This window comes from Lissotriton vulgaris, chromosome 7 (genome assembly GCF_964263255.1).
Source record: "Lissotriton vulgaris chromosome 7, aLisVul1.2, whole genome shotgun sequence".
Lineage (NCBI taxonomy): Eukaryota > Metazoa > Chordata > Amphibia > Caudata > Salamandridae > Lissotriton > Lissotriton vulgaris.
Genome location: NC_141695.1, coordinates 1,063,868,460 through 1,063,895,199, shown reverse-complemented (window position 1 = coordinate 1,063,895,199; position 26,740 = coordinate 1,063,868,460). Strand labels below are relative to the sequence as shown.

General features: G+C 41.9%; 1 protein-coding gene across 2 annotated transcripts in view; it reads right to left on the bottom strand.

The window, feature by feature from the left end:
- The window catches only part of LOC147702930 (F-box/LRR-repeat protein 3-like), a 126,991-nt gene that overhangs the window by 70,044 nt on the left and 30,207 nt on the right, over positions 1 to 26,740 (bottom strand). The window lies entirely within an intron of this gene.

Sequence of the window (26,740 nt, the reverse complement as noted above, 5' to 3'; positions counted from 1 at the left end):
TGAATCAAGCAATATGGCTATTTGTGGCCAGACCACAGTGGTCTCTTCCGAGCCAGTTCCGATTACAGCCGCACCGAGCGCCAAACAGAGGCCTAATGGAGCAGGGGGGCTTCGGCCTTGGGTACTTCTAATCTGCCCGACAGAGTTTATCGGAATTAAATGGCTGGTAGGGCCGGGGCGGGCTGGCAGCAAGACAGTGGGTAGAAGGGGGGGTTGGGCAGGCAGATGTCCGTTTTATAGAGAGGAAGTGGCGGTGAAGCAAGGATGTCATGTCCCCTCGTGCAAGAAGGTAACATTGCCCCTCCCCTCATTTGATAGTTAAAACCAGTCTTGATTGGATTTTAGTGTGCCACTCGGACCCATAGACCGGGTGTCACTGTGGCCCTCTTGTACATTTGATAGGCAAGCCCTTGGGTGGGGAGAAAAATACCAACTGTAGTGACGAGTGTGCATTCACAACGGGGATGGCTACATACACTAATTAAGTCAGTGAAAGGCAAGGAATACAACGTTTTCAGGTGGGGATCAGTCCAGAGCAGTGAAACAGGACCCCGCTAAATTATTACTCTTAATTAATTGACAATGTTTAAAAAAATACTCGTTCTAGAATACAATGATTTCATTCTAGTGATTCTTCAGTGGCGCGCGCAACACACTGCCTGGCATTTCCTTCTAAAACGATTTTATTTTAATCACGGTTAATTATTTATATGTAAACGGGGGTGCACACCTGTAATTAGCGTAGGGTCGGACGCGAAGAGGTGTTCTAAGTGCGTGCAAGAATATCAAAAACGTTTGGTGGTGTGTGAGCAATACAGCTCAAAATGTTTTTGTTTTTCAATGCACACACTCTATACGTATTGCACTCTGGAGAGTGAGATTAGAATGAGTTTTGGTGGTGACCGGAGCAATACTGTGAGAGTGCGTGCATTAAAAAACAAAAGTATTTAGTGGTGTATTAATCACACACCACCAAATGTTTAAGTTTTTCAGGACGCACTCGTCTTGGAAGAGGTGTCAGTTCACACAGGAAGACACACATAGCCTGAGGACTGTCCCGAGTTAATTACTATCGTACAGTAAACTCTCATGTAAGTGTTTTTCCCTGTACATTGGGTGATCTTTATTTGTTTCTCTCCCTTGGGTCTGCCAGCATGGTGCTGCAACCCTTTGGCTGATGGGCTTCCACGTTTGCTAATGGGCCTAGTAGTAGTTGGTGAAAATAAAATCATTGCGATTGACTGATGAATGCAGGGAAGGGGATAGAAGACGAGGGAGTCAGGGAGAGAGAAGAGACCCTTGCTGTACTGATGCTTGAGTAGCACTTATGCCTAAAAATCAAGTGTTCCGAAGTGCTGACAGGGAACTTGGGGAAAAGAGGACATGAAAGGGAAGAAGGAAGTACAATAAAGGAAGAGGGAGGAGGCAGGACACTCTCATGTTGGTTGCTTGTCTAGCACTTATGCTAAAGAATGGGCTGGTTCAAGGCGCTGAAGTAAAGCCTAAGTGGAAAAGAGAGCCCATGAGAGCGAAAGCAGGAATAAAGTACAAAGAGCATTTAATTTACACACAAAATGCATACTTTTGAGCAGACAAGATCGACTTGCAGTGGGTTAGTACAAAATGCTGGTTATTGAAGGCAGCATCTTAATTTATAATTCCTAGCTACCAATATATGATCGATTATTGAAAATGTCAGTAAATGTCAATGCATTTAATATGCAATCTCAGTCTAGAGAATGTAACCACAGGACAGAGAGGAAAACATAATTATGCCCCAACTGCATCAAAAGTATACATTTTGCTCAGGTTCATTCTAGGCTTGGCAACGTGTTCCTCTGTAAATTCCCTAACACAATGGCAATAATTTCTTAATATTTTTGTTTATTTTACATTTTCTTATAGCGCTGCTTTTTATAGAGCCATTGAACTTTCTACCACACCATTTCACTGTAATCTTTTGATTTATTAAGGACTGGCACTGGCCACTATGTAGAGTCAATATAAACAAGGGTTCTTATTTATATGGCTTGTGACTGAAAAGGGCTAGAGAGCACAGAAACAGAGACCTAATTAAGGCAGGTGTGACAAACTTTGAATCTCTGACTTTCAATGGTTCTGGTCAAGATACAAAATACGAAGCATGTGCCAAAGAGAGATTTTACTGTTTGTTAACTATAGAAATTGCCCCTGAAGTGCCACTGAGATCTTCAATTTTCCACAATGTTAGACGTTTTCATGTCTTCTTGAACATAACTTTCTGCCTCTGCCACTGGTAAGAGAGAGGATAGCTCTCTCTCCTACGAACACTTTGTTCCAGCTCCACTGGCTTGGGTGCCTTGTGTGACATTTCCATGCTTCCTGGTCTGAGTACTTGTGTGACATTTCCTTCCTTTCTGGGATTACAACTGACTTATAGCAGTGCCAGTTGAGGATTTGGGTGGAACCAATAGAGTAAGTGGGTGGAGCCAGCGTAGGACATGGGTGGGGCCCAGGGAAAGTAGGTGTGGCCTCCGACAAACATTTGAGCACCTGCACTTCATATTTTACAAATTAAGCACTGCCTTGGAGAGACAGGCTCCTACTTTCATTCAGCTGCCACATCATGGACAAATTACCTCAGAAAAAGCAGATATTCTTCCTCTCTGTTCTCCTTTCCAGGTTTTATCTGAAAAGCAGTGCGCTTTATATAGGTTCTTAAAGAGCACAAGTTAGCATTTCATAGGCAAGCACCCTTAAACAAATTGTTAGATGTACCTAATGTGTCACACTTCTTGTAATTTGGTGGTGTAATTCCTATACTGAAACAGATGCCTTCTGGCTCAGGCAACCTCCAACAGCATTTCCAGAAAATAACTCTTTCAACTAGCTAACTACCATGCACCACAAAGACAATATTCTCTCCAATGTGCAATGCAGTGTCATACCATGCCAGCCTAGAGTGGGAACAAGCTGTAGAATGTTTACAGCAAAGAATGTTTGGCAAAGTATATGGGGCATATAATCAAGGGGGTTTATCTCAACTTTTTTGGCTTTAAAAGCCAAGAAAGTGGAGATAAAATTATCTCCCTATTACCTAGCTGTCGCTAACACCAGTTAGCAACAGCTAGTAGGAGATAGCGACCATCTTGGGCCCTGCTTTGCATGTCAGTGAAATTTATCACTAATGACATGTAAAGTGGGCGTGCCAAGATGTTAGTGACTGGAAACAGTCGCTAACATCGCTATCTCCTATTACCAACTTTTGGAGATATTCGCGCTAAGCGCGATTATCTCCAAAAGCTAACTCCTGAGCAGTTCTTAGCCATGTTATTCAATGGTAGGTGGATAACATGGCTAAGAGCATTAGCTCGGTAATGCATGAATATCGCTGACTTTTCAGCGATATTCATGCATTTCGGCCGATTTTTATCGCTTAGGAGATAAACCTTGATAATAGCAAGGTTCCTAAGCGATAAAAATCGCCGCAGCTCAGCGATAAAAATATTGCCGCTAAGCCAACATAGCGATAATTATCGCTAGTTGTTGGTAATATGCCCCGTGGTGTCTTAACAGGAAGGCTTTCCTGTTCTAGCTGTGGCTATTTTTGTTCACCTATGCGCACTCCAATCATTAAGTATTAGCCTCCACAGCAGTTCCCTGCCCTCAGACCTTTTCATCTGCATTGTTGTTCTTGCTGGGGTGGGACTTTATCCCCAAGCATACATCTGGCTGGAGGTAGGACCAGAGTTGCCAGCAGCTAAAAGCCGTTTAGCTTCCAGCAGCGTGAGTGCCTCCACAGCAGTTTTCTGCCTGCAGAACATTTTGCCCGCATTGTTGTTCTTGCTTGGGTGGGACTTCATCCTCCACATACATCTGGCTGGAGGAGGAACCAGAGTTGCCAGCATCACTTAAAAGGGCTTTAGATTCCTGCAGTGTGGGACGCGCAAGCGACATGCATGGGCGAAGACCGGGCCTGTCTTCACCTGTCATCACCCAAAACAGGGTGAGCTGGGCCACTCCTCTTTTAGTTGCTCTTCGTTTGCCATATCCCACCTTACTACGTTCCCTTGGTGTGTATTTTCCTGATGATCACTGGCATTGGTGAGTGTAGTACTATTTCATACTCCAGTTCCCTTTGTACCCAGGAAAAAATCAGGTTTTTGTCCACCAACAGAAAAAGGTGGTTCAATTGTTGTATGGGACAGGTCAAATTATACTTCTGAAGTCATGAGACAACTTGACATAAAATGTTATAAGAAAATCAGTAAGGACCCCACACTTGAGTTAAAAAACCAGCTGTACTCAAGTCTGGAAGAAGGTCAAATCCAAGGTTTTATTGGAAAAAAGGAATTCGAATATCTAAAAATCAAAATCCCAAGGATCCCCCTATTCTATGTACTTCCAAAAGTACATCAGAATGAGACTACACCTCCTTGGAGGCCGATAGTTTCTGGATGCAAGTCGCTCATGGAGCATATTTCTAAATTTGTGGATTTCTTCTTTAAACCCTTTTTACCTAAAGTTAAGTCTTTCTTGAGAGATACAACTGATTTCATCAACAAACTGGCAACAATAGAATTTGAAGAGAATGTCCATTTCCTTGTGACTCTGGATGTGGTGTCATTGTACACCCAGATCCCTCAAGACGAAGGACTACATGTGATTGAGTCTTATCTTGAAACCCGCGAGAGACCGCAAAAGGTGCTGACGGACTTTATTTTGAAATTGGGGAGTTTTGCATTATGAAAAAACTATTTTAATTTTTATGGAGGGTTCTATTACCAAGTGGGAGGAGTTGTCATGGGTTTTCCCTTCGCACCAGCTGTATTGTTTATGGCTAAGTATGAAGAAATGTACATCTACCAGAATAATCCATTTGTTGAATTCATCAGCAATTGGAGTTGTTATATCAATGACATTTTCATGGTGTGGACTGGCAACGAAGAGAACTTGATCCAATTCCATGAATGGCTAAACAATCGGACTTAAGAAATACAGTTTAGTCTAAACCACTCAACGAGCAGAATGCCTTTCCTGGATGTGGAGGTCTACCTATCGGAAGGAGGGCTAGTAACAACCCTTTTAAAAAAACAAATGGACCGGAATAAGGCCGTCCACTGCTCTAGTAACCATCCTCGGAATTTAAAAGAGAATTTGCCGTTTGGGCAAAATCTTCGAATCAGACGTAATTGCTATTTCAAAGATAAATATCCATTACATGCAATGAGATTGACAGAAAATCTCAGGGAACAGGGTTACCCGAAGAAACTACTCAAAAGGGCCATTAAGCGCACTTGGTGGACACCCCGGGAATACCTCCTGGAAAAAAGAACGGAAAAAGAAATGGACAGAATTGTATGTGTCTCTACATTCTGTCCCAACTCAAACATGTTGAAGAAGGTGATAACCCAAAACTGGCACCTGGTGAAAAATTGAAATAAGACACTAAATAGTGTTCCGTTGTTCGCCTTCAAAAAAGATCATAGTATCGCGAACCAAATAGTGCGTGCCGCACTACCTCAAAATAATCCAGTCTCAGTCAGATCTTTTGTGAGGTTACCCCCATACAAGGCCACCACAAATGCGGGACCTGCATATGCTGTGCTACTACAAAGGAAGGTTGTCTCTTTGAACACAATAAAATTTTCTGGAAACATGAGACTTTCACAAATTTGCAAATCACGTTATGTGGTTTACGGAATAAAATGTCCCTGCAATATGTTGTATATTGGCAAAACCAATCAAGAAATAAGAACACGAATTACACAACACAATTCAAGAATAAACAAAAACATCCAAACGGCCCCGTTGGTGAACCACTGGCGTCTTAACAATCACACAGAAAAAGATCTAATTTGGACAATTATTTCGAAAGTAGAACATGATTTAAGAGGTGGTGACCTTGACGCAAAATTGTCCAGAAAAGAACCGATGCTAATTGTCAAATATAATACCGCAGTTGATGGGCTCAATGAATTGTCGGAAATTTATAAATTGAACTGAAGCACCCTTCTTCAAAGGGACAAGTAAGTGCCCCCAACTGTTTTCTGTTGACGTCTGTATATTAGGCTGACCAGAGCAACTACAGCTCACTTACTTCGTTTGCAGATTAACTTTTATGTTCCACTGATTGCAATATTGAGCACTGAGGTCTTCAACCCTAGAAATAAGACGTCAAAATATAAGATCATCTAGTGGAATCTGGAAGAGGACCAAGATTGGACCATCTAACATAAGGAAACTCTCAGTAAAAAGGTAAGTACGAACATTAGAGGACCAATAAAGTTTGATTTAATGAATTAAAAGAAAGGGGCCTTGGTGTAACCAGCCAACGTAGTTCTGCCCTCTCTTTTGGACCACAAGGCCCTAATAAGGAAGATACATAGAATTGTGTTCACTGGAATTCCTGGACACTTTTGAAATTTGAAGTTATATCTCAACATCCGAATTTGCGATCATCGTAGGCACTTCAACTCCCAGAGACCATTTCGCCTGCAACATCAAATAGATTACGACGAAACGCACACCTTGCGCTTCCTCGCCATTTGTAGACCAGTTTATGAGAATCATGTACAATTCATTGGTGTTCTTGAGTGGCAAATTGATTACTAGACATATTACAGAGTCACTCGATATCCGTCCCGACAATTACAGCCACATATGGATAAGATACCACTTTTCCCATAGATCCCGTTGTTAGGAAGACAAAAGGAACTACATATCCCATGGATCCCTGTACCAGGAAGACAATACAAGTAATCATGCAGCGTGTCTGCTTCCAGAGGTTGCAACTATAGAGCACGCCGACATATGCTGCTGGGGCCAACTCAAGCGTTCAGAGGTAACACCCCACTCCTCATTCACTTTTAACAGATCGTCACCATCTAGCATTTTCTATGACTTGAGAGTGGTTAGTTGTAAAAAACTGTCCCTTCCGCCACAGGTTCCCCCTGAGTGCTCACTCGTTTCAAATGAAACAAATAAAAGGACCTGTGGGGACTGCATCGAATCAACACAAGTACGTTTAAAGACCCTCTCCTATAACACACATTGCGCTCAAGATTAGCTAATATGCTCATGAATGTTGGTTTGCTCTCTAGGTCCCACAGGTGAAGTCATTGAGTCTGAATAAGATGCATGTCTAAAAGATTGCTGTAAGTAGTGTTTGCTTCTATTCTATATGGGAGAAGAGCAGATTAGTAAACTTTTCCATTTGGTGATTACTGCTGTTTACTTATTTTTGGCACTGTGTCCCGCGTCAGGCAATCAAAAGGCTTATATTAAAGAAGGTAAGAGTTTTTTAAGAGACCTCAAGGTGGAGAGTACCTAGATTTCTAGACCAAGTGTTAGAAGTTAAAATAGTTTTTCGTTTTTCTTGCAGCTATTGGGCCCTGAAGAGAACTCTACAGTGATCAAGAGTTCGAAACTTGTAGACCATTTTTTATAGCCATAAGAATGCTGGACAAAAAGATTTAATTAGACATAAGAATATAAAGTGTTGAAATTTGGTTCTATGGCATTGTTTAAAAATGTAAAAGATTCAACAGAATTGAATTGTAAATAGATGTTGTGCGCTGTGAATGTAATGGATGTGTGATTGAGTGTTTGAAAAGGATAAGTAAGAGACTGAATGTGGGAATTCGAAATTTGTATTGTTGAATGTTTTTATTGTGATATTTTTTGTTTGTAATCATGATGTCAAAAATGTTAAGGTTGTGCAAAATTGAACACATTCTTGTTTTGATATATAAAAAATATTTAAAAGAAAAGATTGATTCAGACAGAGCTAGAAGTCTTGAACACATGTTGTTTTATCTTTCACTATGGTGACTCTAATTCAGGTATAATAACAACATAACAGTATTGGCAGTTGTTTAGTTAAATATTGGTCAGTGGCTTGGCCTTGCTGTTGGGAGCCCAAACCCAGTGGTGGTATTTGTTATACAAATAAGTATGAATGACACAGTAACAGCCCAATGATGAAGAGGTCTGGCTGAAAGCCCCTGCAAGTACATTATACCAATCATATTAGTTAAATCTTAAAATCTGAGGTAATCCCAGATCTAAATATTAAGCTACCTCTTTTATTTAGAATGTAGTTGCCTACTTCTCGAGTAATCTGTTTTCTTCAGGGAAAAATTAAAAACAAGCTTGAAGAACTACCATAGAGAGTGGCAATGAAGTAGCAAAGAGTAATTACGCAAAGAAAGAAAAAGACCAAGAAACAAAAGGAACTATAAATGCCTCATTGTGTCTTTCTCAAAAGGAACACCTGGTATCCTTCTGATATAAGCTGGCTGCAAGACATTTAAGACCCAACAAGAGTCGAGAAGAGTACTGCTCACAGAGCAAAGGGATAGCTTGCCACTATAGTTAAACATTCTGTAGAGAAATATGTTGTGAAGAAATGACACTTGCAGTTCATGAGGAAATCTTCAATAAGAGTGGGGTAACTATTTCAGATGTTTACATACACAAACTGAAGCTGATGTTTAGTTCAGAATGATCTGTGTTACTAATTGTTATCTCTCTATCCTTGCACCATTCACCATCATAGTCATCAGCTTTTAATTGAATGTTATGTTATGTAACACTATTTATAGATCTCACGCACACCGACTGGTTTCTTGGTGCTGTTTCTAGGAGTGGCCTGAGCCCCGGTGATTTATACCTACGCCTGAGTGAACAGCCATGTCTTGATAAGTCTCCTAAATCTCAAGAAGTCAGTGCAAGATCTAATGTCAAGTGGAAGTTGAATCATGATTTGTCTTCCTCTGTGAGCCTAATCTCAGTGCACCTGTATAAACATTCTCTTCATTCAGTTATCCAGTCGCGGGTGAGCTGCCAAAACGTTTTGACTGCCCTCTCCCCCCCCCCCCACCTCGTGCATCCCTTGCTTCATGTAGAATTCTAGGATAGGTGATTTCAAATGAATTAGCTTTTACCAGATCTGTTGTCAGGAAACCTCTCTTGCTGCCACCAGGAGACTTCATATAATGTGTTGCTCCTCTAACATTACAGCTGCCTGTTTTTTTCATGTATCGACTTGGCATGCACAACTGGGCACTTTCAGATAGGAAAATCACAAAAATGTGTCAGTCATAGAAGAAGACAACTCTTGATGCAACAGGAACAATAATTATTTTAAAGACAGACGCTCCCTTCCCACTTAGTGGGACTAGATTCATAAAAAAGAAGTGCTGCATAGTGGAGATCCTGTAACTGACTTTTTCCACCAAAGCAGCTCCTGTCTAGTGTAAACAAATGTATTAAAGGGAACAAAAACATCTACCAGGCAGGAACCTAAACTACAGTGGGCTATCTGTGATAGGGCTGCCCACAGCATGCAGCTGACGTGATCCTTCAACTACCCAAGTCATATTGCAACTAGTCCTTGGACTTTTGTTTTGCACGGTCTCTAGCATATGGTCCCACGTACCGGTACTGTGAGAGAGCACATATTCATCAGTAATTTATCATTACAGCTGTAATTTGGCCATTTTGGTGACTGGCACCTTTGAAAAAGATATGAGTGCATGCATATACTTTTGTACTGGCACATTGCTGGCCAATTGCTTCATTTTCTTGTGAACGTTTGGGGCTGTATGTTACATAAGGCTTTTAGTTTTTACTGATTTTACAGATAAATACAGACAGAAAACAATCTATTTCCTGTATGTATTAATTTGTAAAAGCAGAAAAATACAGAAAATTGTGCTTCTTGTGAGTGACTCTCCTTGTTGTCCTTCATGAATTCCAGATCAACTGGTAAGCAGATAGACACTATGGGCAATTAAATACAGAATGTGATTCCCTTAAAGTCATATGTTAATATATATTTGTATGTAATGCTAATATTTTCCCGTCGGAGTAGTGTTTTGTTATATTTGCAAGTTAATCCTTAGTCCAGGGCTTGATTAGTATGGATTCTCGATCTATAGCCCCTTCAGGCTCTTCTATTTCATTCAAATTTGACATCATTAATAAGGTCTGGTCGGACTTCCAAGCATGTCCTTCTTTTTCTTGCAATCCTGATCCAAGATGTGTATCAAACAGGCCTTCTGATGACCAAATATCCACGTCCAACTTTCTAGTCACAGCTCAATCGCTACCTGCTAATGAATATCCCACTTTGAATACCCATTTGTCAGTATTCAATTTGAATTCCTCGTTTAACTCCAATGGCGTTCTCAATTAGATAGAGTGCTACATCCATTTAAGTCTATTTCCTATTATCGAGCTGTTCCTCCTTCAACTCACTGAGGCCATTGTTTATTTCCTGATATAAAAAGTCAATATCCCAGTTCCAATTTCTGAACTTTTAGACGCGTATATAGTCATTGAATGAAACCGGGAATGCTGATGAAATCATCAACCCTGCTTGGAACAGCTTTATGGATTCATTCCAGATAATCCTAATTCAGGAATCATGAGCTGTTTCCCTGCTTCATAGACCCGGGTATATTCCCTCCTGCAACACTGCAATTGAAGTCTTAAATACCAACTTACCCTTAACACCACGCCTTTGTAGCTGGTTCAAACTTTTAATTTTCTTGGGGTAAGGATCACTAATGCTTTTTCACAGTCACTCCAGATTCTCAAAATTTGTTTTATTACCCCTCATACCTTAGCAGGTGTCTTAAAATGCACAACGCCTTCCAGTTGCAGGCTATTTCCCCAGCATTGAAGGTTTACAGAGCCAAAACACAAACAGATGCATTTTATCGTGCTAAGTTATGGGAAAACACAAATCTTAACTTGTTAAAATCGAAGTATCTTAAATTGTGCAGTCTTTGCTTATACTGCCCCAGTCTGCCTCTTCTATACCTATAATCCTAGATACTGCTCACAAAGGTATTGGTTTTAAGACAGCACCTTTATTGGATCACACAGTGGTCCAACTGTGATCTGAGCCTGTATTAAAGGGATCTCCTAGAAATAAATAGTTTAGATTCAGGTGACAAAATCAAGTGTCTTGCCCATTTGATGGAATGGTTAAAAAACTAGGCCTATGTTCCTTCTATACCTCCGCCTGAGTGCATTCATTCTAACTCCAAGGCTATTCTAAAAAAAACTATTGGGATTTCTTAGTGGCCCAGGGGCATAAGTAAACTAAGCGAGGTTCCCTATCGCCCCAAATATAGTCCCATAAACTACTCCCCAGATTTGATGTTTATGTCGCCGAGATCACCCCACCCCTTGTGAAAAACCTATGTATTAAATTTATTTTTAGCATTTTACTGCTAAGGTCCTTCCCTAGTAAATGGTCTGAAATTTCTTTCCTTATGACTGAGTGCAAATTGTGCAACTTCAAATCCGACAATATCGACCACTTTTTGTTTCCTTCCCTTATTACTCTGGAACCAGGCATAAATGGATTTGTCCTTTGTGCATTAGCCTGTGCCTTGACAGATTATTGCTTGCCTGCAGGATCTTTACTTACGATTCTTCAAGGATTATAGCAGTCTACATCAGTAGATATGTATTTGTGGCCTGGTCTATATTCTCCAGACTTTCTTTCCCCACCTGATATTTCGAATTCTTGTTAAATCATTACATTTCTGACCTCTGTTATTGCTTTTTATTCCAAGCATGTAGTAATAGAAACACAGCTGATCCATGTGCCCTATCTTTATGCACTTTACCAGATTGTTAACATCTGATGTGCACTTTTTGTCTTATGATGGTATGTCACTATGCACTTTATATGAATGTTAATTATCCTTGCTACTAATGGATTTTTTAATGTGCAACCTGTGGTATCTCTATACTGTGAACATTGGCTGATTTTAATTTTTGCTAAGCATGTGATTGTATGTGTATTTTGTTTAAATTTTGTACTTTTAAGGCCTTTTGGCCAAAATAACATTTTTACTACTACAACTGATAGGATTGTGAAGACTCGTGAAGAAAGCTGGTAAGTTTTAAATTATATTTTCTTGCTTATAGTGTTTTTAGGAGACAGGATAAAAGTAAAAAGCATTTTTAGGTTGAGCCTGCAACCATTCATGTGCTGCATGTGCTCTCACTTGGGGAGACGTATTGCTTATAATAAAGGGCTTGGAGCCCACACATTTTGTTTTTTTGTTTTTGTCTTATATAGCGCCTGAATCGACCCCCGAAGGGGTATCTCCGCACTTGCCTTGGGAACCCGTCCTGGCTTTTCCCTGTGAGATAGCCCCTACAGGGCATCCCCAAGGTGAAAGCCAGGCATCCCGCCGCAGGGGGGCCGTTGTGGAGATTAAGCAAGCTTAATGCCCAGAGTTGCAGAGTGTGAACCCATGATTAGGTCAGGCACCAAAGCGAGAATTATCGAGTCCATGGACATTTGAGCTCAAGACCCTGCCGCGTCGGGAATTGAACCCTGGTCTGACCTCTGCTTCAGGGTCTGCCTGCTCTAACCAGTGAGCCACACTTCTCCACCTTGCATACTACTTGCTGATTTCAGTGTCACTCTTCTTTGCTGCCAACCTAATTGGCCAGTGCAGGCCAAGTCTCAGTTTTGCTCCTTTCTGTGCACAGGGAACATGCGCAGATTGATTCAACTTAATTAGTACATGTCCACCACTCACGCTGTGAATGAAGTACTATTTCTTCCCTCCCACCCATTCCTTCCCGAGTTGCTGCCCCCTCCCTCATTCCTCATGTCACTTCACCATCTCCCATTGTAGCTGCTCCAACCCTCCTCACCCTGCTTACCTCATGTTGCTTCAACCCCCCCTGCTTTCTTTGTATCATGTTGATTTATGTATTTTCGGTAAATAACTCTTACAGCCTGTGGGTCTGAAACACTGAATTCAGCTCTTACACTTTTTTGGCCTGTTCCGGGATCATCCAGATAAAGGTGATAGTGCAAAAAGTATTTGTGTCTGTTCATCATAGCTGAGAAAATTGCTGTAATTGACGCATTTTTCATCATTTTGCTGCTGGCAACAGGCAGTGCAAAAACTAGAACCGGGGTCAGCAATGCATACAAAACTGAAGAAAAAATGTTTCACATATGATTTCCAGATATCGGTGCTGATCAGCGTAAAACATTCAGATGGATGTGTCAAGTCCAGTGATATTGTTTGGGTTCCATTTTTTTTGTTATTCTGCACTGTTGTCACTGTACTTTCATTGCACTTGTTAAAAATCCTTCACCCCTGCTTAGTTTTGTAAAGATAAAGGACAGGCCTGGAGAGCTTACACTGTGAAAGAGTACTTCAGTTCCAGTGCTCCTAATTTGGCGACTTTTTAGGTCGAGCATTCGAGACCTATTGTGATTTCTCTTGTGACCTAAAACCATGCCCCTGCTCACGATTTGTTTGTTTGAGTGCCCTTCAAAAATCCCTGCTTGCTAGAGCCCAGTCTTGCCTCTTTGTCCCTTCTTCTTTCTTCTGTTCCTCCCAAGCAGGGACTAAGTACGGTTGTATGCCGATCCGTCGCCCACAATGTAATCGCGGCAGTTCTCATCGCGGCAATTACATCGCAAAGGCAGTCACACCGGCCATTATCTCATCGCACGTTGTTGCAACGCAAATGCGGCAATGTAATTGGATCGCGTGTCACATCGGCGACTTTACATCGCGCGACATGACAACGCGATGAGCTCAGCGTGCTGTGCTGATCTCAATGGATACCTCAAGATCCCAGTTCTGTGTGCCTTGTAGGAACCAATGTTCTGATTGCAATGCACGCTCACCCCCCCACCCCCCACCCCCGAGGAGAAGAAGTAGGGACCCATTCAAGTGCTCCATTTCATGTGCAAACTGAGCGACTCGTTATGCATCAGCAGCAAGTGGGAGCACTGCATCAGAGGTCGCTGCTTGTTTAGATGTGAGCAGCTAAGACAAAGTTCTGTGAGTAAAATAACAAGTGGGATTGAACTCTCTTGCTTGTTTTTTTTGCTGTTGCAAAAGATGAATCTATGGTGGGAATTGTTTTGGCACGACATGCTCGTCTTTGTCACTTTTTGCTGAATATCTCTTCAATCGACCACTTAACTATATCGCAAAATAACAACTTTTACAGCGCTTTTCAATCTTGACACCTATTTAAGATGACATAACAAATTCTCCTGTCTTTGGTTTTTACTTTCTACTCATTCAAACCACGTAATCACCTTTATTACACCTCACCTACGATTTTTCTAGTTTCTGAAACTATGGTGCAAGCCATGTTTTTGCCCACAAGAGGGCACTCGAGTCAATGTCTGAAATCAGATGCAATCTATTACAGCAATGCTGCCACCGGACCTGGAGCACTGGAAGTGAATGGTACACAGACAAAACTTCTACCCAAATATTGCATTATTTATGGTCATTGGGTGAAATATCAGGCCAACTTTTCAGAAACAATAGTATTAAATATGCAAAATTGTTGTGGCTAACGCAACCCAGGGTGCTTTTGGAACCCAGCGTGTTCCAGCTCCAAGTATGCAGCATCTTTTCATGAGATACTACAGCAGATGTATCTAATGCTTGCAAACGATGTGACATGACGTTTTACATGCACATTTTCCAAGTCTTGGGCAGGTTCAAGATGGACGTGTGCTTTTACATGTACACCCTTTCATGGCTTCACTGTATGAACCAATAAACATGCCAACACGGAAGGTGTATTACTGCATACATCTCTGCCTCTAACCATATTGTTGGGCTGTAGCGCCTTGAGTAGCACCTCGAGACCCTCGCATGTGAGTAGTTGCGCTATACAAACCCCTGATTTATTGATTGACTAACCGGTCAATGACAGAAACTGTCCACTGCTCTGAAGCCACCGTCCGTGTTCTTAACAAACTCCACCTCAGACATAGCTACTGCCCTTACACGCTACATCGCCGAGGGCCTGTCTATGTCCAATACTGGCACACCCACCGTCCACTCATATTGGTGGCTTCTGGGTTCAAGACATCGCTATAGGGCCCCAAGTACCCCTATCTACATGACATGGGGGCGCTCAAGACAACCCCTGACTTTTATTGCCGCAAAACACCTGCCACCCACTATTCCTAATCAATCCACACACACCGCTGCAGGCCAGCAACAATGAGTTTGAAACCTCCAACCAGAGTCATCTACAGCATACACCAAAACAGACGCTCTCACATGTATACGAATAATAATTGTGGGAATTGGCTACTTCTTACAGAGACTTGGTAACAGGAGAAGAATAATTCCACCCTGGATAACGCTGATCTTGAGATCTACCACTATGCTTTTAATAACAGGGCTGGGATAAAGGGGAGAGGTTTTGCAACGATTTATGTAAAGCATTACGGTCTTACACCCATTACTTATGTCTTGATACTTGAATGAGCCATCCTAGTTTGTGCCATACAATTATCCCTCCTAAATTCAATTCCCTCATTTTTCGTGCCCTTCTGCCCTCTGTTTCCCTCGTTTTTGTGCCCTTCTGCCCTCTGTTTCCCTCGTTTTTTGTGCCCTTCTGCCCTCTGTTTCCCTCGTTTTTCGTGCCCTTCTGCCCTCTGTTTCCCTCGTTTTTTATGCCCTTCTGCCCTCTGTTTCCCTCGTTTTTCGTGCCCTTCTGCCCTCTGTTTCCCTCCTTTTTTATGCCCTTCTGCCCTCTGTTTCCTTCGTTTTTCGTGCCCTTCTGCCCTCTGTTTCCATCGTTATAATTGTGGGAATTGGCTACTTCTTACAGAGACTTGGTAACAGGAGGAGAATAATTCCACCCTGGATAACGCTGATCTTGAGATCTACCAATATGCTTTTAATAACAGGGCTGGGATAAAGGGGGGAGATTTTGCACAGATTTTTGTAAAGCACTTACACCCATTACTTATGTCTTGATACCCGAATGAGCCATCCTAGTTTGTGCCATACAATTGGATCATTCGCCCGTTTCTGTTAAAATAATAACTTGCATCATTTTTTAAAGTTGCACCATTCGCCCGTTATTACTAGTCTCAGCACGTCTCAAGCCCATTTAGCCCATGAAACTCTTTTATTCCACGCTGCTGTTCATTTATTTCCAAGTGCATTAAAGTACCTTGTATAGAATTGTTTGAGCGCATAATTTTATTCCGGGAAGCCGCGTGCAAGGCCTGTTATCGCTGCAGTCAGAAAATCCCGGGTACAAGCAGATAATGGAGCAGATAATGGCGCAGCGAGATAAGTAGGGAACATATTAAGCACTTCCCTTTCAAGTCTCAGCACGTCTCAAGCCCATTTAGCCCATTTTCGTTAGCGATGTAATGGCATTCTAACATCGCATGCGTTGTAATTGCATGCGATGTTAATGCCATCGCGCCGTTTTAGCATGCGGACTAATAGGCTGCGATGTGAAAGACCATGCGATGTAAACGTCGCGGTGCGATAGCACCGCGATGTATTTACATCGATGTAATGGGTGTTTCCCACTAAGTACTGGCTCATTACACAATGGTTCTTCATTTGTTCTTTGGCGGACTATTTTTTTTTCTTGGTTTCCTGCCCTGTTACTGTTTGCCTGTGTTCAGCTTTGGTCGCATTGCTGTTTAGCTTTAACTATAGTATTTCTGACTCCCACCTTCTCTCAATGCTGCAGTTGGGTTAGTGCTGCCTCACATGAATTCCCTCCGGCTCCACTGGTTGCATTTTTTAACCTTATTGCATTGTTCCATGTCGATTGGCAGTTGGGCTTTTGATTGTCAGGATATGACTTTGTTTGGGCTACTTTTTACGGGTGGAGGGTTTGTTTTGTTTACCTTCACTTAATCTAGTAATATGCAAAACACTACCTATATGCTTAAACAAAAAAATGTATACTTGGGCATTGTTCATCCTCTTTTAAAATGGTGCATCAGCCTTAGTGCTCGGTTTGAAGATGAAGATGCTTTTTTATGAACATTTGTAGAATGATATAACGGGCGATTAAGTGGTTTTTGGTACATATGTGCTAACTAGGACAGCTTCCTGAGAAAGGGTTACTCAGGCGTCTCGGGTCTTTGTATTTGGCATAGTCTATGCTAACTTATAGCGTCACAGTACATTTAAGGTACTATTTTAGTATTTGTTGTGGCAGACCGATACTAATCAACAAAGCACATCTAACATGTCTGCCACTGTTCAAAATAAAAAAACAAGCGTTTTAAGAAAAACATTGAGTCAAAATAGCATTTAATGTCCGTGATCAGCACAGTTGTAAGTTCCAACAAGTATTTCTAAATAGTGTTTTCCTCTGTGGCGCCTTTCAAACATCTTGTGTAACATACATCATATAAACTCCAAAAGGACCTTGTCCAAGATGGCCACCGCTATAGCTGTAATAGACACTGTCATCATCTATTTCTTCATTCTAAACATCGTGTAGGTCGACTGGTGGTGCCCTGGAATGGGTGTATTCTTCAGTCGCTCCTTCCACCAGTAGGTGCAGCAGTGCCGTGGTGCTGTCATTCTTCACAATGGCTGCATGCAGCAGTCTGTGCTGGCTGCTAGCTGTTCTTCTACAATCACCTCTGCTACCCCCTGCGCTACCAGCCCTCCAATGTGTAAAAGTGGAACGTCAGTGGTCTCACTGTAAGGGACAAAGGGTATGGGCACTAATGGAGGGGCTGTGGGTGTCTATCTTTTAACAGTGTTTAACCAAATGTTCTTGGAATGGACAATAAACTATTCCCATGTGCTTGCTCGGATGGTCCTCAGCACTGGGAAAGTGCATAACACAAACACTGACAAGCAAAAACACACAAGCGAGTACCAGGCCCTGTACTATAAATAGTTCCCTTTCTTCCCAGTCTATTGTGCCTGGGCGTGCTTTTAAAACGGGAAACAGATGGAGCAGGTTTACTGTCCAAAGAGCTTGTATGATTTGGTAGTGCACCAAGCGCTTTTCTAACACCTGGTCTCCAGTCTACACTTTTGGTAAAAGTGCAAAAGGTGGCACTACAATGCGTTTTATTTCTTTGAGGGGTGATGACCTATCGCATTGCAAATGCTTGTTCAACAAGGCTGTCTCAAGAGGCCATCTGGTTTGATGAGGAGCTGTTTCTTTGGATAGTTTAATAAGAAGGGCTGACTGATTGCTCTACTGCAGGGGTCTCCAAACCGGTTTGGAGGGCCGGATCCATGCCAGATTTTTTAAATAACTACATGTATCTCAATGGGGATATCCCAAAATTCTGGCATGGATCCGGCCCTGCAGGACGGGTTTGGAGACCCCTGCTTTACTGGATTTGGCGCCACTACCATGTTAATGACAGCAGTGGCGGTGCATCCATTAGGGCGCTGGAGAGTTGACCCACAAGCCGACCGTGCCCGCAGCTCCCTCGGCGGCTCTGATTGAAGTAAACTGACAATGCATGTCAGTCAGCATGGCACCGGACTGCCCACCCCCTTCAGGGTCCGAAGGGGGTGGGCGGTCCAGCGTCATGCTGGCTGACATGCATTGTCAGGCCATGGGGTGCGCAAGTGTGCATGCTGGGTTTATGTCAGAGAATGTTGGGTTAGGTAGCATTTGACATGACGGGCAGCAAAGGTAAAGGAGGGGACTGAAAGTAACTTACTAGAAAAGAGAAAAAAACAACTGCACAGTTAGAAGACTGGTTCTTCCAGCCTGACCAATACCTCGTTCCGCGGCTGAACTGCTCTAGTCCCAATGTCAGTGGCCCTGACACAAAAGAAACAGTGACTTATTTACTGTGAAAAGGCATATGTGTGTCCTTAAAGCCTGGGTCAGTAATGCTGATTTTAAGGTAACTCTAAAATCATATAGGGTGTCAGGAAAATGAGCAGGGAATTGTTGGCTAAGATACTTTATACTATGTTATGTTCTTTCTTGTCATGTGATATGTAATTCATGTCAGATCACCTAGCGCTGTTTTGAAAGTAAACAGGCCATAGTTATTAAATGGCACCTAGGGACTTTTTACTGTTTCGGACTTTTGAACTTCTCCACTAGGGTTATTTAGCTTCCGGGGAACTTCTGTCATTCCTGCTCATTTACTCCTGAACTTCAAAGATTAAAACTTAAGCAATATTTCCTTTCATTAGAATTTCCGGTCTGGAAATAGTGTTCTTGATTCAATGTTGTGATCAACTGTGCCTCCTTGCAAGACTGTCAGTCACACATTTTTCCAGAAGAGCCTCCTTGTCCATGCCCAGTTCTCAAAATGTAGAAAAATATTCTCGTGGGAGAGACGGGTTCTATTTTTGTGCACAGTTATTTCAGACGGATTTGGCGGGAGAGCCAACAAAACTCCTCTTCTGATCCTTTTCCCTACCCCTCCCAATCCTGAGCGTGCTACTTCTCTCTCTCTGACATGCTCCTGGACAAAGGAGCACCAGAAACAAAGAACACTTCACTCTAAGTTTAATATACTTAAGTGGGGATGAGACAAAAGTGTGGTTGTGAGTTTAGGTGGCAGGGACTGAAGAACGAAGGCAGTAGTGGCTGGGTGATAGCTCAGCATTAGTACATGTGAAAATACATAGATTAATTTCCACTGGTGGAACAAAGCAGTTTGAAGCACATTTTAATTGGAAAAATGTCATGTAATAGGGAGTGGTGAAAATGGTCTGAAAGTGCAGTAAATTATCAATAAAAATGGGAGTAGGAGAACTCTATTTGTACTCACTTCAATGTTTGCCCAGAATGCTTAGACATTCATATTGGCGGTAAGGACGCACAGTACAACTTTGCTTCCTAAAATTTGCTTGAAAATGCACCATTTGCTCACTCTTTTTTCAAAAATGTCTTGGTGGAGAATCCCGCCGCGAACACCCCTTATGTTGTTAGGGCTTGTTCGCTAGCCAAAGTACACTCCAACAAAAATTTTACACCTCACCACTTTCAAATGTCACCAGCCACCACAGAATGACAATACTGCAAGTGGTGCATGAGATGATGACAGCGCGAAGCAAGCAATTGCTGAAGGAGGACTCCTGGATGTTACGGGACCTCATCTGTTTGATGCATAACAACAATACAACTAGATGCAGCAAAATTTTAAAGACACTTTCATGCCTTGAAAAAGCTGAAGAGCAGGGTTTGTTCTTGCTAAATAGGTGACGGGTAATTATTTCCATATTCCACTGCTTTGAAAGGATTTCAATCGCTAATAATATTGATGTATACATTGACAACTAATATGATCCTTCAAAAACATTTGGCAATATTACCTAGAAGGTTCTACACTACCTGCCAGTCTTCCATTCTGCTAAATTCACATGCACAATCACATAGAGGTGGCAACATTTTCAGAGCGTGCTTAAAAACACTCAGTGTTCCAGTGACACCACTGCTGCACACAATGACAAGAACAAGAGAGTAGTTCCAGATTCGTAAGCTAACCTGCTTTGCCCTATAGCCTGCTTTATTTTTCTTGCGAACTCACCAATGTCTTGGATGCATGTGTTGATGCCTTGAAAGGCAAACTCCCGTGTTAAGTTTATTTCAAGGATAGTGCATCATTTACACTACTGGTGTCCAAGCAAGATCCTGGCCAGTCTGACTCATGCCTGATACTCAGTTTAGCCATAAAAGATATATTTAAATGTAATTAGTCCAAATGCAACTCACTTGCTTAGTAGTTATTATGAAACCAATATTATGAGTGCCAAAATGGAGTATGTTGCAAACGGTCAATGGATAAATAAATATCTTGGTTTGAGGCATTTCAGCTTTTTGAATTGTTTACTGTCCACGCACCTGGAATAGAATAGCTTTCACAGAGAAGGGAATGCATTAAGAAGTGTCTGCACATGAGTGCAGGTCATGAGTTAGGGTGCCTCAAGCAACTACTAAGTTTACCAAACTCATCTACTGGGACCTTATTTGTCTTTAGTTGTGCATGTGAATCTTTGAAAATGTAAACTCCACTCTACACAATGCCATTTTACGTAACTCCACTCCATAGCACTGTAATCTACACAACTTTACTCTGTGCCACTCTATTCTACACCACTTCACACCACTATACTCCACTCAGGACCAGCTTTAGCTCTGGTTGCGCCAAGTGTGACAATCATTTTTGGCACCTCCTCCCCCATGACCTTCTCCTCAAATTTCCTCACTAACACCCTGCAAAAGTGCCCCTCGCTGTGCTACTTTATGTTACTTTTATTTTTGTAAAATGGTCCTTCTCAAGGTAGTATTAGGTGTAAGAATGCCACTAGGCAAAACTTTCAACTCTCTCTCTCTAGCAGGAACATTAATCACAGGAGTTATCTTGACATTTTAATTGCTGCCTGAAAGCTTGACACACAAGGAACTCTGCAGTATTTGCTTTTAATCATGTTATTGCTAAACACAGTGCCCCCGCCCCAAGGTCAGTCCCGCCCTTCCAGATCGGTGGCCAGTGTGGGCGCACTGGTCGCACTGCCCTAAAGACGGCCCTGACTCCGCTCCACTCTATGCCACTCCATTCTACTTATGCCACCCCACTCTATGCCCTCTACTCTACACCACTTTACTTTACACCACTCTACTCCATGCCACTCTACCTATCTTTAGGGCATTCTACTTTTTACTAATCTACTCAATCACACTCAATTCTACACCGCTCAGCTCCAGTCTGTGCTGCTCTACCACTCCACTCTACACCACTCCACTTCACCCCACTCCACAATATGCCACTCTACAGAACTCTACTTCACTCAACTGTATGCCACTCTAGTGTACGCCTCTCCCCTCTTAGCTATTCTACACCACGCCGCTCTACGCCACTCCACTCTACTCCACTGCCCTCTATGCCACTGTCCTCTAAACCATCCCACTACATTTTAGCCATGCTGAATAGCAGCTATACTGCTGTACAACATGGCTAAAATACATTGTCAAAGCCAATAGCTTTCACAAATAGGTGACACATATTGGCTTTGCCAATGTTTGTTGCATTATTGTGTCCAAAGTAGGTAATGAACAATCATTTACCAGAAAGTCTATTCTTAAATTCCAAGTATCCTAGTTGAGCCTGATTGGTACTACAACAAGTACTTAAGTTAGCACACATGTGTGCCATTTAAAGAAGAAGGTTAAATGGATGTGAGTGATGCTAGAGGCATGGTGAGCATTTTCCATGACCTGAGGATTCAGAGAACTACCACCTTAGAACTTATTTACTAAATAATGATTAGATAATAAACAATTACCGCACCACTTTACTGACTTGCCAATATGAAGCCATGGGCTTGTATTTAACCAGACAAATGTGAATAATGTTACTAAATTATGTGAGATGGTGTTCTAAAAGAGAAAAATAGAGTGTCCCAGTTACAGAAGATGAACAAACCACAGAAAGCTGACAGTCTCTTAGCATCTTCTTCAAAAATGAATGCGTAAAAAATAGAATTAACTTAGAGCAACTGAATTGACACCATTTTAAAACTGCATTTCCCAGCACCATATTTCACACCATCCATAATTTAAATAACTACCCACAGTTGGACCTGACATCCTTGGCATGGTTTTCTCCCAACTTTTTGCCTTCAATCCTCCGGTTTTTGCTGACTTTGTTTTTGCTAGCCATTGGACTTTGCACGCTTTACCACTGCTAGCCAGTGTTAAAGTGCTTGTGATCTCTCCCTAAAACATGGTCACATTAGCCTACACCCAATTGGCACACATCATTTACTTGTAAGTCACTAGTACAGTGGTGCTACATGTACCCAGTACCTGTATATCAAATGTTGCTAGTGGGACTGCAGAGTTCATTGTAACGCCCACTTAAGTAACCATTTTAAACATGTCTAAGGCCTGCCACTGGAGACTGTGTGTAGTTTTAAACTACTATTTTGATTTGGCAAAAGGTTGACTTCCTTTTTAATACATATACATCTCATCGTGGGCGCGTTCAGTTATGTGAACATTGGTGTAGGCTGCAATATATTACGCCAACACCCAAGGGTTCCTTCACTGCCCAGGCACATATTCTTGAAAGCGACCCTTGGCTTAAGCAGGGTCTTTGCAGGACTTTGGAATTCTATGTATACCAGGCAAAAGTAGTTAGTCTAACATCACTTCACAAAAAAAACATTTATTCAAATATGTAGGTCGCAGCTGTGATTAATTTTATTGACACCATAGATGAAAATGTTAACAATACACCAGGAAAACGAAACTGCGAAACTTTCTTCAAACTAGATCAGCATACCATTCTTTGAAAGGTGAAACTGAGACTGACTTTCATTTGTAGTGCTACCTGTGAAATGTTATTTACTTAACTAGCCAAGCACGAAAATCTTCCCTCCTCTTTTCTGTCTTCACACATCACGTTTCTTCAGGGCTTTAAGTGGAATACAAAAATTGGGGGGTCTCTCAAAGGGGCGTGGCCGATGTAATTAAGGGCGTTACTTTGGGTAGATTGGAGTTTGGTGGATATGGGTAGATTGGGGTAGGGTGGATTAGATTGGAGTGGAATGAGACAGATTGGAGTGGAGTAGGGTAGGGTAGACTTGGGTATATTGGAATCGAATAGCTTGGAGTGGAGTGAAGTAGATTTTGGGAGACTGGAGTGGGGTGCATTGTGGTGGGGGGAGTAGATTTGGTGGGTTGCAGTGAGGTAGATTGTGGTAGATTGGAGTGGAGTGGGGTTGAGTGGAGTGGAGTAGATTGGAGTGGAGTGAGGTAGATTGTTGTAGATTGGAGTGGTGTAGATTGTGGTAGACTGAGTGGAGTTTAGTGGAGTTGGTAGAGTGGGGTGGATTGGAGAAGATTGAAGAGGGTGGATTAGGTTAAATTGGAGCCTGGTAGCTTAGACTGGTGAAGATAGAAGTCAACTGAAGTGGGGTAGATTGTGATAGACTGAATTGTAGTGGAGTGGGATAGATTGGAGTGGATTGGGGTAGATTGGAGTGGAGAGGGGTACATTGGGGTACAGAAAAGTGGGGTAGATTGGAGTAGATTGAGTGGGGAAGATTTTAGTGGAATAGGCTGGAGTAGATTGGAGTTACGTAGAATGTAGTGGGGTAAACTGGGGTAAAGTGGAGTGGGTAGATTGGAGTGGAGTGGAATAGACTGGGGTAGACTTGAGTGTAGTGGAGTATATTGGAGTGAAGTGGGGTAGGCTGGGTCAGATTACGTGTAGTAGGGTACAGTGGAGTGGAGTGGGGTAGATTGAAGTGTACTGGGGTTGATTGTGGTAGATGGGTGTGGAGTTGGATAGATTGGGGTAGATTGGAGTGGGCTAGAATGTTTAGACAGGATTTCAAGTAAAACGCTAGCAGGATCAACCAGCCCCTATTCCTGCTCTATAGTATTCTACCAGTGGTCCACACAAACCTACAAGTTGAAATGAGCAGACCACTGGTCATGATGAAAATATGCTGTAGAATGTGTTCAGCCAAGACCTAACAACTAGGAGAAGCACACTCATATGAATCCTGCCTTTAAAACAGTCCTCTAGCTCACAGTCAAAACCAGATTCTATTTCAAATCTATAGAATAAAATGTGTCAACGGATGATTTGTGATGGGGTGGTGTTAGAGCTTGCAACAACTTTCCCCTGCATCAGAAAATTATAGAGTGCTCTTTTCACACCCCCGCTCACTTGCTTTCTTGCTCTCTTTAGAGCGATCTGGGGATTGGAGAGACAGACAGAGAGAGAGTAATAGCTGAGACAGGGAGAAAGAGACAGACAGTCAGAGAGATAAAGGAATATGAAAATGAGCAAGACTAACCCATTAGAGAGAACTGAGAAATGTGTGACGTGGAGAAAGGTAGCGTCCCCCAAATGGTTCATTTGGTACGCCCTGTGCAGGTGGAATGACTGTGCCTAGTTGTCAATAATCTTTCCAGTCAAATACACTTTGTGATGTCTTTCCTAAATATGAGGTAGATGCTCTGGATATTTGAATATATATAGGCTAAGTAGTGAGGTGTATGTGAGCCTCCTGACATTGGTATGCTATTTCAATAGATAGGTTCCCTGTTGAGGGCAGTGCTGTGATCTCAAATGTTGTCCATGAAGAAAGGAGTGTGCATAACACCACCAGGGATGTATCACTTACAAGGTATGCCAAGGCTACTCAACAACATTAGAATCATGGCAGTGGAATTGTAAACAAAAAGCAGTTTTGAAACCTGAACACAACATATTCTGCTAAGGCATCAAAGTATGTCCTTTCCTCAAAAAGGAAAGTCATACCTACTTCCCTAAATTGTTGGTATTTCTCTATCACTTGGGTAGTTTGGAGCAATGTGTTTCAGAATTTAGCTCCCTGGAAGCCCGCTGTGTAGCCTAACATAACCCTCTTTAAATTTAGTAGAACAAAAACTTTTTTTTCCTTCATTTAGATGAAATATTTTCCTCCTAAAATGCCTGTTCTCAATATTGCTCATTGTCACAATGAGCTAAGCGGAGTATATTTAACTCAATGTGCTGCCTAACTGAAAGAAATTGAACGCATATTGGGAATGAAGAACCATGGATTTTTTTACCTCAAATGTAGATTGCTACAGCAGTCCCATTTTGAACATTTTGGAGTCAATGAAGTTGATAGGCTGGCAGAATGGCTATAATTTAGTCAGGAGGACATTATATCTCTAATTAGTATCTACTTCTCTGGTGACTGACATTTGTTTAGCAGATTGAGTTGAAACTTGCAGCTTTACATCATTTCTGTTTCGTGGTGTGTGATAAATATTCTGTTGTCAAATGCACTTAGCTAATAAAGTCATTAGATGATATGATCACAGCACTTCAGGACGGACAAGCGAAGTGGCAAGGAACCTGCAGTGCCCAGTAGGAGTACCTCAATGTTTTCGCCATTTGCAGCCATTTTCGTCTCGATCATTCAGTGTTGGACATTACACAGGTAGGTTGACATTTTCTCTCTTCACCCACTTCCTCCTTCAAGATGCATCACCAGCTGGATGTCACTGGCATACATGTGAAAAGGAGGCTAGTGGGATACTGCACATAACTTGCCAAATTATTTGAATCCTCAGAATAGATTGCGACTCCCCGTATCATCATGGACAAGCAAGGCATTCTAGAGATTAAGTTTAGATATGATGATAAAAAAACATCTAAATGTCTGGTTTAGATTTAGGTGGTAAAGGAATATTGTTTGATTTTAGTAGGAAAGGCTAACTCTGAGCGATAATTCACTTTCATATTTTCTCAACCATAGTGGTAGTGGGGTGAAGGAAATTCTGTGAGCAGACAATTCATTACATTTAACAGTTCCTAGAAAAAATCAGAGGTTATTCTGATACCACATAACTCTAAATCATTGCACACGTGCCTTTGTTCAGATCAGTGACTGTACTTATAAATAGTGCCTAGTCTAAGTGTATAGCAGGCAGTACTACTTCTAATAGTCAACACTGAACTCAGCTTAAAAATAATTTGGAGGCCAAATTCGCTGCAAATTATGGCCAAACCATGGAACTCCACGCAATGGCATGGTTGCCAAAAAATGGCAATGCTGTACTAACTGCGGTAAGATTGTACTAGAATGCCCTGTGACAGCCACTGTTTTCAGAGATAACACTTGAACATTCGCAGAACTATCAAATGAAGTTATTTTATCCTTTATCCTAAGATCTTGCAGAGGTTTGGGAAACATCTATCCATGATAAGTGGAAGTTTTTAAAGCAATTGTTCTGCTTTCGTTTCTTGGACTCCAGGTCTTGCTGCTCTTTCTGGATGACTGATGTCTTGGAATGTATTTCCTTTATGAACATTGAGTTCCAAGCCTAAAAAGTGAAATGTTGGTGGGTTGGGTGTGGCATAAGGGCCATGTGAGAAACAACAGCGTTCAAAGGGAGATCATTGGAATATCAACAACCACAGGAGTCTGAGGGACACGAGTACATAGAATGTGCCAATAGA